General features: G+C 39.1%; 1 long non-coding RNA gene across 1 annotated transcript in view; it reads right to left on the bottom strand.

The window, feature by feature from the left end:
* Positions 1-6,437: 6,437 nt before the first annotated feature.
* The window catches only part of LOC114061747, an 11,379-nt gene continuing 4,450 nt past the window's right edge, over positions 6,438-13,366 (bottom strand). Inside the window, exon 2 of the long non-coding RNA XR_003572198.1 lies at positions 6,438-7,150. This is a non-coding gene — a long non-coding RNA (uncharacterized LOC114061747). The remainder of the gene's footprint in view (positions 7,151-13,366) is intronic.

Here is a 13,366-nt window from a genome sequence, read left to right as displayed (position 1 = left end):
AAGTGCTTCAAAACAAGTCACTCTGGGCTGGACTGGATGTGGTTTAAAGAGCAGGGAATTGCTCAGCCCTAAGGTGATCCTCCTGGATTTTACCTCCTCCTTCTATTTACCCATTTACCATTTTTCCTTTTTTTTTTTTTTTTTTTTTTTTTTTTTTTTTTTTTTTTTTTTTTTTTTTTTTTTTTTTTTTTTTTTTTTTCTTTGTTTCCCACACAAAAATAAACTGCTGGATCTCACACAGTGTTGTCAAATTCTATCCATCAGTCATAAGGTGGTGCTACACCATTAGGGAAGCCAGGTGTCTCTAAGCCAACCTTCCTGCTAGATTTCTAAAACAGATATTTGGGCAGGGGAGGCTGGGAAGAGAAAAGAAGACTTTTGTTTGACTGTTTGTAGTATTTTAATAAAGATAGTCTGGAGACAGGTGAGGAGCTGTAGGGATAGCTGAGATTTCGGAAGAATCTGTAACATAAAGCTAGAACTCATTTTCACTTAGGAAGCCTGCAGACCCTAACAGACATTTACAGAGTTCCTGGGACACCGGGAGAAACAGAGAGGATACTAAAGGCTCTGGAGAGGGTGGGAACTTGCCTTTCCCTTTAAGGTCCAGTACTGCCTGGCAGGGCTGAGAGGTTTGTAAGTTTTATGACTTTGCCTCCTAAATAAACCCTTTTTAAACCCTTTCCACTGCATTGGCTTTCTTGGGGAAGATACCTGCATATGTTTTACCTTATGGAAAAGGCAATATATGTAGGTGACAAGAAAGGATCTTTCACAGTCTGCACCTCTTAGCAGTTTGCCCCATGGGAAAGGAAACCATTTAGTCTAGGGAATCACTGGAGATGGGATAGCTACCTTTGAACACAGCTTTGGTGCCACAACTGGGCAAAGGGAGTGAACGTGAGTGACAGCAAAACTGGTTTTCTGTGTAAAGTGATCCTACTTGCAAGTCACCTCTCATTCTGTACCTGGATAGCTCATGAAGTGATGTCACATCCACGCCACCCTTGTGTAGAGGGGGATCCCTGCTGGATTCACCACAGCTACAATCTCCATAGACCAGTCAGCCCTTGTCACTTAGAAAGGGGGGCTGTTAAAGAATCTGAGTTCCTAAAACTAAAGTCTGCAGATGTTTTGCAAGTCCAGCTTCCCATACAGACACAAAGGGTTTTGATCCTTCTGGATCAATTCAGTCAAATTTGATACAGATGGAGATGATTCAAAGGAAATTAACATCTTTAAAAAGCATGAAAAGTTAAGGAGAGAGTCCCTATGAGACACTCACATGAAAGCACCCAAAGAGCCTCATCTAAAGAGAAGCTTCACAATTCTTACATTACAGGGGGAAAGAGGGGAAAAAAACCCCGAAACCCAAGAAACAATAGTCCCTCAAATGTCAACCAAAATAGCACCTTCTCAGATACCAAATTCAATCATAAGACACAGCTTAGTAGAAACTCAGACTCCAGTAGTTCAGATGTTCACAGAATAATTTGTTCTCTGTGGGAAGCTTTCTTCTTTGAACCTGCTTCCTCCACTTGGTCAAAAAAAAGTTTTAATGATCTTCCCAGTGCAGGGCTTGCCTTTAATGACTTGGGGGTTGTTGCAGAGAGGGCCTTGAAAGAATGAATGAAAAATATGTTTTCCTGATGGTTGAAACTAGTTGTGTTTTAGATTGAGTTTATTTTAGATTTATGAGAGAGAAGTCTGAAGTACTAGATGCATCTTCTTGTATGTTTGTACCGGCAAAGGAAATACAATAAAACTAAGAATAAGCACTTGTTTTATAAGCCCATAGAGATCTAGGCCATAAAATAAATGAGCACAATATCACCAAGTGCTGGACTTTGTTCAGAGTTATCTGAAAGATACAAAATCATAATGGCACCTGCTAGCTTAAGCAAGAAGACGTTAAAATCCAAACCCCAGTTTTCTTCCCTTCTCTTCTACACCCCATTTATTTCAGGAAGCCTGTGAAGTTCTGATCTTCAAAAATATAACCTATGTACTTCGGAGTGGAGATAAACTGGGAAAACTGTTGATGTGGCTTTTTCATGGGTTTTGAAGTAAACCAAGGTGTTTAATCTGTTCTTATTGCTAAGAGTACCCAGTTTAGAACTGATCTCACTCAGCACAAGAGAAAAGGCACTTTTTAGCTAATCAGACAGATTTAAATAGGAATCAACGCTTTTTAAAAGACTGATAGATCTGATATTGATAGTATTGATACTGGAGAAAAAGGAGCTGGGAAAAATTATTCACAAACTTTTCAGTTACAGGTACAGTCAGGAAGGGACATGGTACCCATGTCTACTGCTTAGACTTACTTCCCCCATTTGCTCCTTTATCTTGGATGTACCTGAGGTACTGAGGTTACTAAGTGTTTGACACTGCAAATAGCTGACCTGCCATCAGTGCCAAACAAATTTTCTGTCTCTGAAGTTCTGGCAGAACTCACCAAGGAGGTAGCAATCAAGTGCCTGTGGTTTCCATGGGTTAGTACCAATGCTCCACCTGCAAAAGCAGGGTTTGGCTCTCCAATTTCTGCCAGTTAAAGCCTCATGAAATCCGTTTTTTCAGTCATCACTCTCAGCTAGACTATGAGTCAAATTTAGGATTTTTCATCCAAGCTCCTAATTTGCCTCACTACCAGAACAATTTGTAAACAATACTGAAAGCACTAAGTATGTGCTTCAGGTACTCCCTTACTGATTAAGACTCCCATCTACTATCACCTGACACACGGTACAGCTGGGCACAGATCTCTGATGGGATCTTCTAGTCCATCCATAATACATATAAAAAATCTATAGTAATTTTCCCATCAAACCAAAACAGATTTCCACACATCCCTAAGATCACGGAAACTAGAATTCAACAGATATGAAAGCCCTCATGCTGTCCATTCACCCAAACTTGGAGAGATTTTGAATGGTGCAGGACATATTGACTGCAGTTGTGACAGTCTGGACAACCGAGAATTGAGAGGATATTAAAGGGAACAGCCCCATATAAAAAAGGTAAAATTTCAAAAACACCGTATTTCTCCTGGAAGCCAAGCACATTTTCTCTACACTCATCTCCGGTGAGAAATACTCTGGTATTTTTCCCCGTGAAATGCTAACTAGTCTGCTGTAAGAGAAAGCCCAGTTCACTTTGAAGTGATAAGTATGCTTAAATTTGCTCCAGGCTTCAGTATCCCTGAGGGTCCTAAGGCCTACAAATTATTTTTATTCATTTAAAATGAAATAGAAATTAAAAAAAAAAAAATCAATACAGCTGAAAAAAAGACACTGGAGAGTTTTGTAACCCACTCACTCTCCCTATGGCTTTCTATCCTCAATCTAACAGGATTTTCCCTATCTTTTCTTAGGGAGAAAATTCTTCTTTCATTCAGAGCAAAGTAGAATTTGACACGTGGTCTGGAAAAGGCAAAAAATATTACTGCCCTAAGTCTGCCTGTTGTGCATTAGGACTCTTGGTGTGTTTGTTTGAATATTCTGCCAGCAGTGTCTATGGAGGGAAGCTTCAATGAAAGTGCTGTCACAGAAAAATGTGTTACTGCACCGAAGGGTGTGACTGCAGCAAAGATGCCGTGTTTCACCAGCCCCAGTAACAATGCAATGGAGACCATGGGTTACATTTTGTCACACAAGAGGAGTGTTTAGCTGGTAGCCTATGAGGATATTAGTGCTGCCCATCTTCCGTTCTTCTGCTTCATATTTTAGCCTTGCTGAGGCTACTGAAGATGTGTCTGTCATACTGCTGTCAGATTCTCACTTACTCTGCTAGAACAGCATGGGCTGACCCACGGGAGACCCAGTTTTCATTGCAGTTTGTGGGAACAGAAAGCTTGAGGAACAAATGTGTCATCCAGCCAACTTGTATCAATAGATAAAGTACTGTATACCTGTTCTTCAGCCTATGGTTACTTCTGCGTTATTCAGCTAAATATTCCTCAAAATACTGAAAATTTTTTCTAGGAAATGCTTGTCACCACGTATTTGGTTTAGGCACCTGTCCTACAAACCCTTCTTAACATCTGTACCTCTACCCTTCATTTCAGGTGTTTTAGCTCTTATGGCGATATGGATGCCACATGAGAGAGCTCAAAGGCATTCATAATCCCCCTTATTTAGGGTAAATTATAAAGTCCATTTATAAAATAGAAAGTAATTTATACTATGTTTTGTCAAATAAAGAAAGTGTTTATGGACCAGGTTCGTATCTGGAGATGTGGGTGGGAATTTTGCTACTGCCGTGAGTTGTTTCCAGTATGGTCCTTATGCTGCACACCATATGTCTTGCTAACCACCACACAATCCTTCACCCCAAATTGCTAGCTCCTCTCTTTTTTGGAAGGAGAACTAGTAAGACTGACTCATGCAAAGTACCCTCATTGCTTATAATGAAGATTAAATGTATAATTATTTTTAGGAGTTCCTTCATGATAGGAAAATTTAGATTTCAGACAGAGATGCCAGATGATCTTCAGAAAAAAAGAACCCTGCAGGTACTGCACTCTCTTCTGTTTCATGTCTCTTCACCCACCTCCCACTGACTCCTGGCTGCCATTTTAAAGAATAGCATGGGAATTATTTCAGACATGTAAAAGATGGAGTGTGATTCAGTTTGAGATCTCAGTGGGCTGCAGGGATGAAATTGGTGATTGTGAAAAATCTTCCTACACATTTTCCATATATTTCACATGTCATCCCACAAAAGGAATGAAAATAGAAGAGTCCATTTTACTGAAACTGTGAAAAGTATGGAAATCAGAAAGGTGAGTAACTTGTGCCAGAATGCCTCCAGAAAAAATAGGGAGCAGTTATCTCCCAAAATCTATGTCACTAGACTTTAGAGTATGAGAGATATCTATTACACTAATCCAGTTCTTTATTATGTATCATGCAATCAGTATACTCAGTATAGAGAAATATTTCAGAAAGGATAAGATCACTCCCAAGAAAACACAAGAAAGCTAGAAGTGGAATCAACAGCAAATGATAATTAAATAAACAGCACTTGGGCTTGTGTGAACTGGCAGATCAATATTACTGGAGTTTTGAACAAGGTACTTTTGAAGATGATTTGAGGAGCATGAAGGAGTTGCCCCATAGACTGTAATGGGGAAAAGAAAGCATCAGAATGAGCGTGTGGAAAGGACTCTGTTCTGCAATGACCCCAGAGACTTATGAAAAACAGTGCCTGAAGCACACTGCCATCTGAAAGCCTCTCTAAGTTAGAGTCCAGCATTCTACTGGGACATCTAGGATGGACACTCCGTATATGAAGGCAACCAAAGATCTTGCGGAGGGATCATATTAAATCTCTAGAAGCAGCATATGTTTGTCAAGATCCAGCTTTGTGGTTGCAAAGGGTGCTAAATTTTAGAAATTCAGTGCTAACTAGGGAAGGCTACAAGAAGTTTTAATGTCTTACATTAACTTTCGCCTGAACTCTATTCAGCTCTGCCTGACTCTTTATGCAATATGGGACATATTGATATGTGTCAGTTCTGTCTGGAGGGATGTACCAAAAATATATCAATCTTGGTACATGATGAGGCTGAATTGAATATTAAATTGTTATTCTACATAGGCAACACATTGCCTAGATTGACTCACACATACAAAAGGAAACGTCTGACTTAATTTCTGTGCTTTTTATGTCATTTTTGTGCATTTCTGTCATTTTAGGAAGAATCTGGTCTACTTTCACATCTGAAGCATGTTTCTTGTGAAAGAGAAACAGTGACATCCTGTGGTTCAACTATAGGAAAAGCATATATTTTAACATTACCCTTTCTTGACTGCACTTCCTCTTTTTCTATATAACTTAGCAAGAACAATCTAAATTTTGGCTATGAAAAAACAAGATTACATAGACCCAAACAACACTTTACATGTGCAGTAAGCTTTCTCTATATGTGGGATTACAGGCATCAGGAAATTAAAGATATTTAATAAATGTGACATTTTAGTTTAATGCTAATCAAAACTGACAAGGGTTATTTTAAAATAGATGATGATAATAATGATAAAAGAAAATAAATGATATAAAAATTTTCAAATAGATGTGAAAAGTGGCTTGTGAAAAACAAAGTCACGTCAGGCCTAGAATCCGGCCCTTTGCTTCATAAGCACTTTTAGGACTTACTGTCTTTGGAAATACTTTGATTGTCGCTGTTACCAGAATGTATTTAAAGGAATAGAACTTATTCAGAATATGATGACATATTTCCAGGGCAAGCTGAAAGTACTAGAAAATGTAATAATTGAGCAAAGAATCGTCATATTAATGAAGAAAAAAAATTAAATTATTCTCATATATTGATTTAAGAGGTAATTTTCTCACATGAGATCCTTTTACACTACATTTTTTTTGGTCATTAGGGAACCTCTGATGAGCCTGTACTGATAGAAGAAATATCTTTGGACAGAGCTGTAACAATTTAAGATAATGTACCAAAAATGATACTAACAGAACTCTACAAAGACCTTGCAATAATATCAGAATCATATTTCTTTAGAAGAAAAGAACTGTAGAATTCCTTCTCTTTGGCATAAACTTAGTGTCACATACTGGTGACATCCCTAGAACTTGTTTAAAGAATCTATTTTCAGATTTATAAATCAGAAAGATTATTTCTTCAGTTGTCTTCATATCAGATTCATACTCTGGGTTTTTTTCCCCCCAATATATTTTACTCTATTTGCATATTTATCATTTGTGAGGTTGTCCCTTACTGAAAATTAGTTTGCTTTTTTTAAGATTCTCAGAGACACATAGTCACTGGAACTGTTACATTATGGCTCTCTAGTTTCTGCTACAGCTCCTAACAGTGGCAGAAACACAAGGAGCAAATCTTCTCCTGTCCCCTTCTCAAATACAAATGGCTGAGTGGATGAGTGACAGTGACGACGAATGAATTTGGAACAGAAAACAAACCTGTTCAGACAGAAAAGCTGAAATGTGTTTCTTGAGCATAAGTTATTTTCTCCAGGGCTTCAATTTCATGACTTTTTTCCCCTTCAACGCAAACAATCTCCAAAGGCAAAAGTGTGTTTATAAGAAAGAGGACACTTTGCCACGATGTTGATGCTGTACATGATGCAGACATCCCTGATGGAAGACGAGAATGCTAAGCCTTAAGCTGTAAAGAAAACATTGTTGACAATTAATTATTTCTTACCTTTCTTATCATTCAAAAAGAACACACTCGGACAAGCACTTTTTTAAGATATAAAGGAAAAAAATTTAAATCCCTACATAAAGCACAGAAATTGTTCAATGAAATTGTTAATTTCAGAGACAAAAGAATACGCCATCTAACATTTGCATGTATTTCATTATGTTTGACTGGCATATGGTGATCCATAAGCTCGCTGCTAATATAGAGCCTGCGTTTTTTAATTAAATTGATGGTCTTAAAAAAAGTACCTAGTCTCCTGAGTAAGGTATAATCTCTTCAATTTTGAATATTGCATGGTTTCACACCAGCACTGCAGTAGTCCTAAAATTGCTTCAGCCTCTAGAAGTTGCTTCAGAATAATTTTTAAATATAGGCTTGTAAAATTATGGTAAAGGACAAAGCAAATCTATAACCAGGGATTTCCCCAAAGAAAAATGAAACAAAGAACAGCGCAGGCTATAATTCAAATTGTCAATTAGATTTGACTCAGAGGAGTTTGAAAATTAAGTTTTTAATTTCTATATATTCCTTCCACTAATCTGTTTGTGAACTTTAGACTGTCAGCTGAGAAACAAAGAGAGAGGAAAACTAGACTCTTTTGAACCAGAGATTTAATAACTCCCCCAGGTCACAGTGCTCATTATAAAGGGAATGAAGTGCTGGTTCTTGGGCAACAGAGCAAACATCTGCATCCTGCAACAAGCCAGGTGCTCTAAATCAGGGCAAAACCAAGGCAGCCCAAGCAGCAAAATCTGAGCATGTCCGCTGTCTCTCCAGCTTGCCTGAGTCCCTGCTATGATTGTGTCTGCAGCTGGAGCGACCTCCTAACCAAATAAGCGCACCTGGAAACACTGATGGGCAGCAGCTGTCTGGCACCCACAGCAAAATTCCCAGCAGGCATCAGGTGTTTGCCTGACTTTTCCTAGGGGAGCTGGATGCATGTGCATTGTGCAAGCTTTAAAATGTCATTGTTAGTTTGTGTGTCAGTGAATAACATTTAGGTCTTGAATTGAAATGACAAGGGAAAGAAACATTCTGCGAGAGGTTCTGTTATTGGTAAAAAATGCTCACTACTATTCTATTGTGAATTTCCTTTCTGTAAATCTTTTAAGTCTCTCTCCTTGTGAACAATAAAATTTTACCTACACACACACAGAGCTGACAACTGTGCACATCTCATCACTATGAGCAATGCATCATCTCCATTATATTCTCTTTTCCAGACATTTTTTTTACCAAAGTACAGAATTGATTTTCACACATTTCTTCAAATACTTCTGTATAATAGCAGTTTATATGAACTGCTTATCTGCTCTGTTCTTCCAAGTCTGCATTTCCTCATCAAAACCACGTACTACCCGCTTCCCAACTCCCAAAATTAAGTGTTCAAGATAGTCATTATAGGAGATGCCTATTTACACAGAGGTTTGTATAACTATATACTTTTTAATATCAGCAGTGTACGTGCAGGACTATTTGCCACCCTGCAGATACCCTCATGAACAAAAGCTTTCATGCTTGAATGTTTGCAAGTCAAAGGCAGAGCAAACACCACCAAAAGCTGCTTTTATGAATGGGGATCATGTGGTTTTATTTTACTCCAAAGGTTTATGCATCTGGGAGCTATGTTGCATTGCTTGAATGGTGCATTTTTGCTTTGATATGATTTCATTCTCAGCTTGGTCCAGAAGTCGTGTATTAAACACTTACTTTCTTTCACTGGGTGAACAAAGCATTGGTTTTGCTCATGTTGTCTTTGTCCCAGTCCATAAATGCACAACAGGTATCTTTCAACTTCTACAAAATCACCTTTTGGTAAATCATATGTAAGAAAGAATGTTCCCCATTCATCTGAGTTGTCCCAGGCGTGTCCTCTTTTTACTTCCATGATGAATTTTAGGATGTAGGAAGTCTAAAAGCAAGCAGAAGTCCTACACTGTGTACATGTGTCATATGCCTGATTCCTCCAGTAGTTCATAGACTGTACAGATGACAGTGTAAATGCTGTGCGCACTGGATCCATCTGACTATGTGTGCACAGCTGCACAGCACATGCAGAGTACATCAGAAATGCTGAGGTTGGGATGCATTTCCAGTCCATGTGTAGGCCATCTGGGTGGTTCATGCACACATACTTCTGGCCAGGAAACCCTTGTCACAAATACAGCAGTCCTAATCCAATCCAGGAGCAGATCTGGAAACAAGTGCCAACCACTGCAACTCTTCCACTTCCTCCTTAGGCATGTCTTTGGCATTGAAGATGAGAGATGAACTCCTGCCCGTACACACCTCACTAAACTGTTACCTTTATGGGTCTTGTAACGTTGCTGTTTGAAAGGTTTCCCAACTTTTCCAGTTTTAATTTATTGTGACTTCAAAATTTATTAGCTCTGTATCATATTTTAAAGGTGCCTTTATAAAAGAACATATTTAATGCATTTGTTTGCTAGAGACTGTATTTGGCATTCCCAGAAGGGCTTTCCAACTCCATCTTCCTAACCACTGGAGAGACAGAAGCAGACAGAAACCTAATGCTTTTATGCAGGCAGACATAGTTACTACTCTTGTATGCAGAGCCTGGGATGGGTGGAGAATCAGTTAAATGCAACACCTCCAGCAGAGCTTAGTTGTGTACTGACAAGGCCACTCTGAAACCCTCTACCACACTGGGAGCCTTCTGAAAATGATTTGGCTTGTCTTTGGCCATTTCACTGGATTACTTGATGTAAACACTGAGCATTTGTTGCTTGCTGTTTACACAGTCCTCTCCAATTAGTCATCCACAAATTAGTGGTAAAAGTAAACTAATGCTTTGCTGGTCTTTCTGCCTCTCTGGATTTTTGCTTACTGATGAGAAGAACCTGCTGGTTATGGATGGATGAGTTTTTCTCAGAATTTCTGCTTTTTTCTCAGGGTATTGTTGACAAAACTGGATTGTGGTTTTAATGCAACCTCTGGTCTGCATTTCTGTACTGTAAAAGAGGTTCAGATTTGATTTAATCTTTGCCTACATTTACTATGACTTTTGGACAAGATACGTTTTTCTTAAATGGTATTTAATAGTTCAGATTATAGAAATGGCTTTCAGCCTTAGAGTCACCTAAGAAAATATATTTGGTAGAGTTACAGTTATTCATCAACCTGTCCAGGAAATAAGTTCCAGTAAAGAGTGTGGCACTGCATCTAGATTTATGTCAGCTGGACATGTTACAAATTTAATTAGAAAAACATTATATGCACACACATACAAGTATGCAATGCATTTCAAGCAAAATCATGTGGTTTGATGTAGGTTAATAACCACTCAGATGATATTACAGTAACATTGTTATAACTCATCCTACAGATTTAAAGGCTTTGAAAATCTAGAGCTACCAATGCAATCTTGACTGTGATCCATATCTCCTTAAGTCACCTGGCTCTATTGCAATAGACTATCTGATCACTGTCAGGAAGTCAAAGGTCGGTACTACAGAGATGTGGATTTTCTTTCAGAGATGGTACATTGTGCCTCCCAGCATGTGCAGCAATGGTAGTAAGTCAAGGAATAAAAACCAAGATATGTTGCTTTCTCCTCTTGGCAGCAGAGATTTGAAAGCTTTGGTAATGCTATTTCAGAGTTAAGAGTAGTCTCAGTATCTCCACATCTTTAGACGTTCATCATTGTTAGAGCACATTGATCAACAACATGCACATTTTCTGGAAAAGTGGATCTGGTATGGTAGGAGGCAGGATACTTAATTGACTCTGATAGTGCTGTTGGTGAATACATAAGCAGTAAGTGTTGATAGAAGATCAGAATTATTTTCTGTAAATTAGCTACTATATTTTAATGTGATTTGGGTTTGAACAACAAACAGCAAAGATTACTATCTGGGAACACATAGTTTTATAAGGAAGTCCTTGTGAAGTTCAGCAAGGGTACACGCAAAGTGTTGCACCTGGGAAGGAACAATTCCATGAGACACCTCACTAGAAAACAGAATTGCAAAAGGGACTTGGGGGTCCTGGTGGACACTGAGATAACATGAGGCAATAACTTGCCCTTGTGATAAAGAAGACAAACGGTAGTCTGGGCTGCATGAGGCAAACCATTACCAGCAGATCAAGGGAGGTGATCCAGCCCCCCTACACAGCACTGGCGAGGCCAGACTGGGAGTGCTCAGGACAGTTCCGGGCTCCCCAATATAAGAGAGACACAGGCATACTGGATAGAGTGCAAAAAAGGGTCATGAAGATGATTAAGCACCTGGAACATCTAAGCACCTATAAGGAAAGGCTGAGAGAGCTGGGACTGTTTACCCAGAAGAGAAGGCTCAAGGGGGACCCCATCAGTGTCTACAAATAACTCAAGGGAGGGACCAAAGAGGATGGAGTCAGATTCTTTTCAGCAGTGCACAGTGACAGGACCAGAGGCAATAGGCACAAAGTGAAGCACAGGAAGCTCCCTCTGAACAGCAGGAAACATTTTGTACTGTCAGGATGACCAAGCACTGACATAGGTTGCCCAGAGAGGCTGTGAAGTCTCTGTCTTTGGAGACATTCAAAAAGCCTTCTAGACATGGTCCTGGGAAATTGGCTCTGCGTGGTCCTGCTTGAGCAGGGTGAACTGAACCAGATGACCTCCAGAGGTCCTGTCAACTTCAGATAATCTGTGGTTCTGTGATTTTGAAAAGAGATGGGGTTTCCAGTAGCAAAACTTTGCCATTTTTAGTGTCCCGCTTTTCATTTTAGTCATCAAGTGGGGTGGTTTGTAAGAGCTGTTACTTCAGAAAGGACAAACCAATGGAGAACAACTTTAAGAAAGCTCAGGTCTCCAGATCACCATGGCTCACAACCTAGCATTTAGTCAGGCACACAGAAGGACCACTACAGTGTTTTCTTCATTGCTGTTTCTAGCCCTCATGCTGCTGGCATGTCTACTCACTCAGAGAAATAAGCAACACTTATGCGCTGTGAGCATGATGAGAGTAACCCCAGGGAATGGCACCCCAGCATAAAGAACATGCTGCTTTACTTAAACACTTTTTCAGGAAAATGAAAAAACTTAAAACAACATGTATGCCATCGAAGCAGTTTCCTTTGGATTAAAAACAGAACATTAGACACGTATTTAATCAGTCTTGCTGTCCCTGGGGGTGTTAATATTTGGCACTCTCCCCCTTTTAATTAAGAGCTGGTTCTCTAGTTCTTAAATAAAACTATTCAGGAAATTTCCATGAATGCTTTCTCATATAAAATGTATTTTCTGCAAAACTGAACTTTACTGCTAGGAAATATTAATAATATTCCTTGAAGTTTCTGAATCTTCACCGGGCCACACTGACTCCAAGGAAAACATTTTGGCTAGTTAAACGACTTCAGACCACATCAGTTAGACTGTACCTCATGGTTACAAAAGTCAGAGAAATGCCTCATAGGATTTTAGTTCAGATAATACACTCCCCAGCTCTTCTTTTTTGCAAATGCTTCTATATCTGAATTACACCATAGACATTCCTGAAGCTGAAACATCATACAAGGTCCAATTGAATTGGAGACCCCAAACCAACAGAGGAAAAATGGGGATGCCACATGGGGATGCCACATTTGAACTACGGTTCCCATGAGGAATAAAGTCCCTCTGAGTCCTGAACTAAAACATTCCAATCACTAAATTAAAATTAGATCAAAATCAAAATTCTGTTTGGAAATGTTAAGGCATTTAACTTCGGTCAAAGGAATTGAAAGGATCTGCTGAAAAGCATTTTAACTAGTTCTGTAAAAATTCCTCCTTTTAAAAGTAAAGACAAATAACCTCTTGGTTATTATACCACCTTTCTATGTGAAGCAAGGGGTAACATAAACCTGGCATGACCCAGAAAGTTATCTCTCAGGTTTCTAAAGTTTAAGGTCAGGATGGGCCAACATCTCTTTCAGTTTGTTCTCCTGCACATCCCAGAGCACAGTGTTTTATCCAGTGTTCACATAGTGAGTGAGCTCAGTAATATGTGTGACTAAAGCAAAACTTGTATTGAGTGAACACAAGTCTTTCAGAAAAGCATTCAGACTTTTTTAGGCAATATCACTAGTTTTTCGGTATTGTGTTACAGTAGTTTCTTGCCATTGCTGCTCAGGGCCTGTTTCACATTTTCTTCTGACTTCATCTGGCCAGAGCTTCCAGCCATAACT

The sequence above is a fragment of the Empidonax traillii genome, unplaced genomic scaffold (genome assembly GCF_003031625.1).
Source record: "Empidonax traillii isolate 1590-97213 ecotype Southwest subspecies unplaced genomic scaffold, ASM303162v1 scaffold355:size2308892, whole genome shotgun sequence".
Classification (NCBI taxonomy): domain Eukaryota; kingdom Metazoa; phylum Chordata; class Aves; order Passeriformes; family Tyrannidae; genus Empidonax; species Empidonax traillii.
This window is presented reverse-complemented; position numbering and strand designations above follow the sequence as displayed.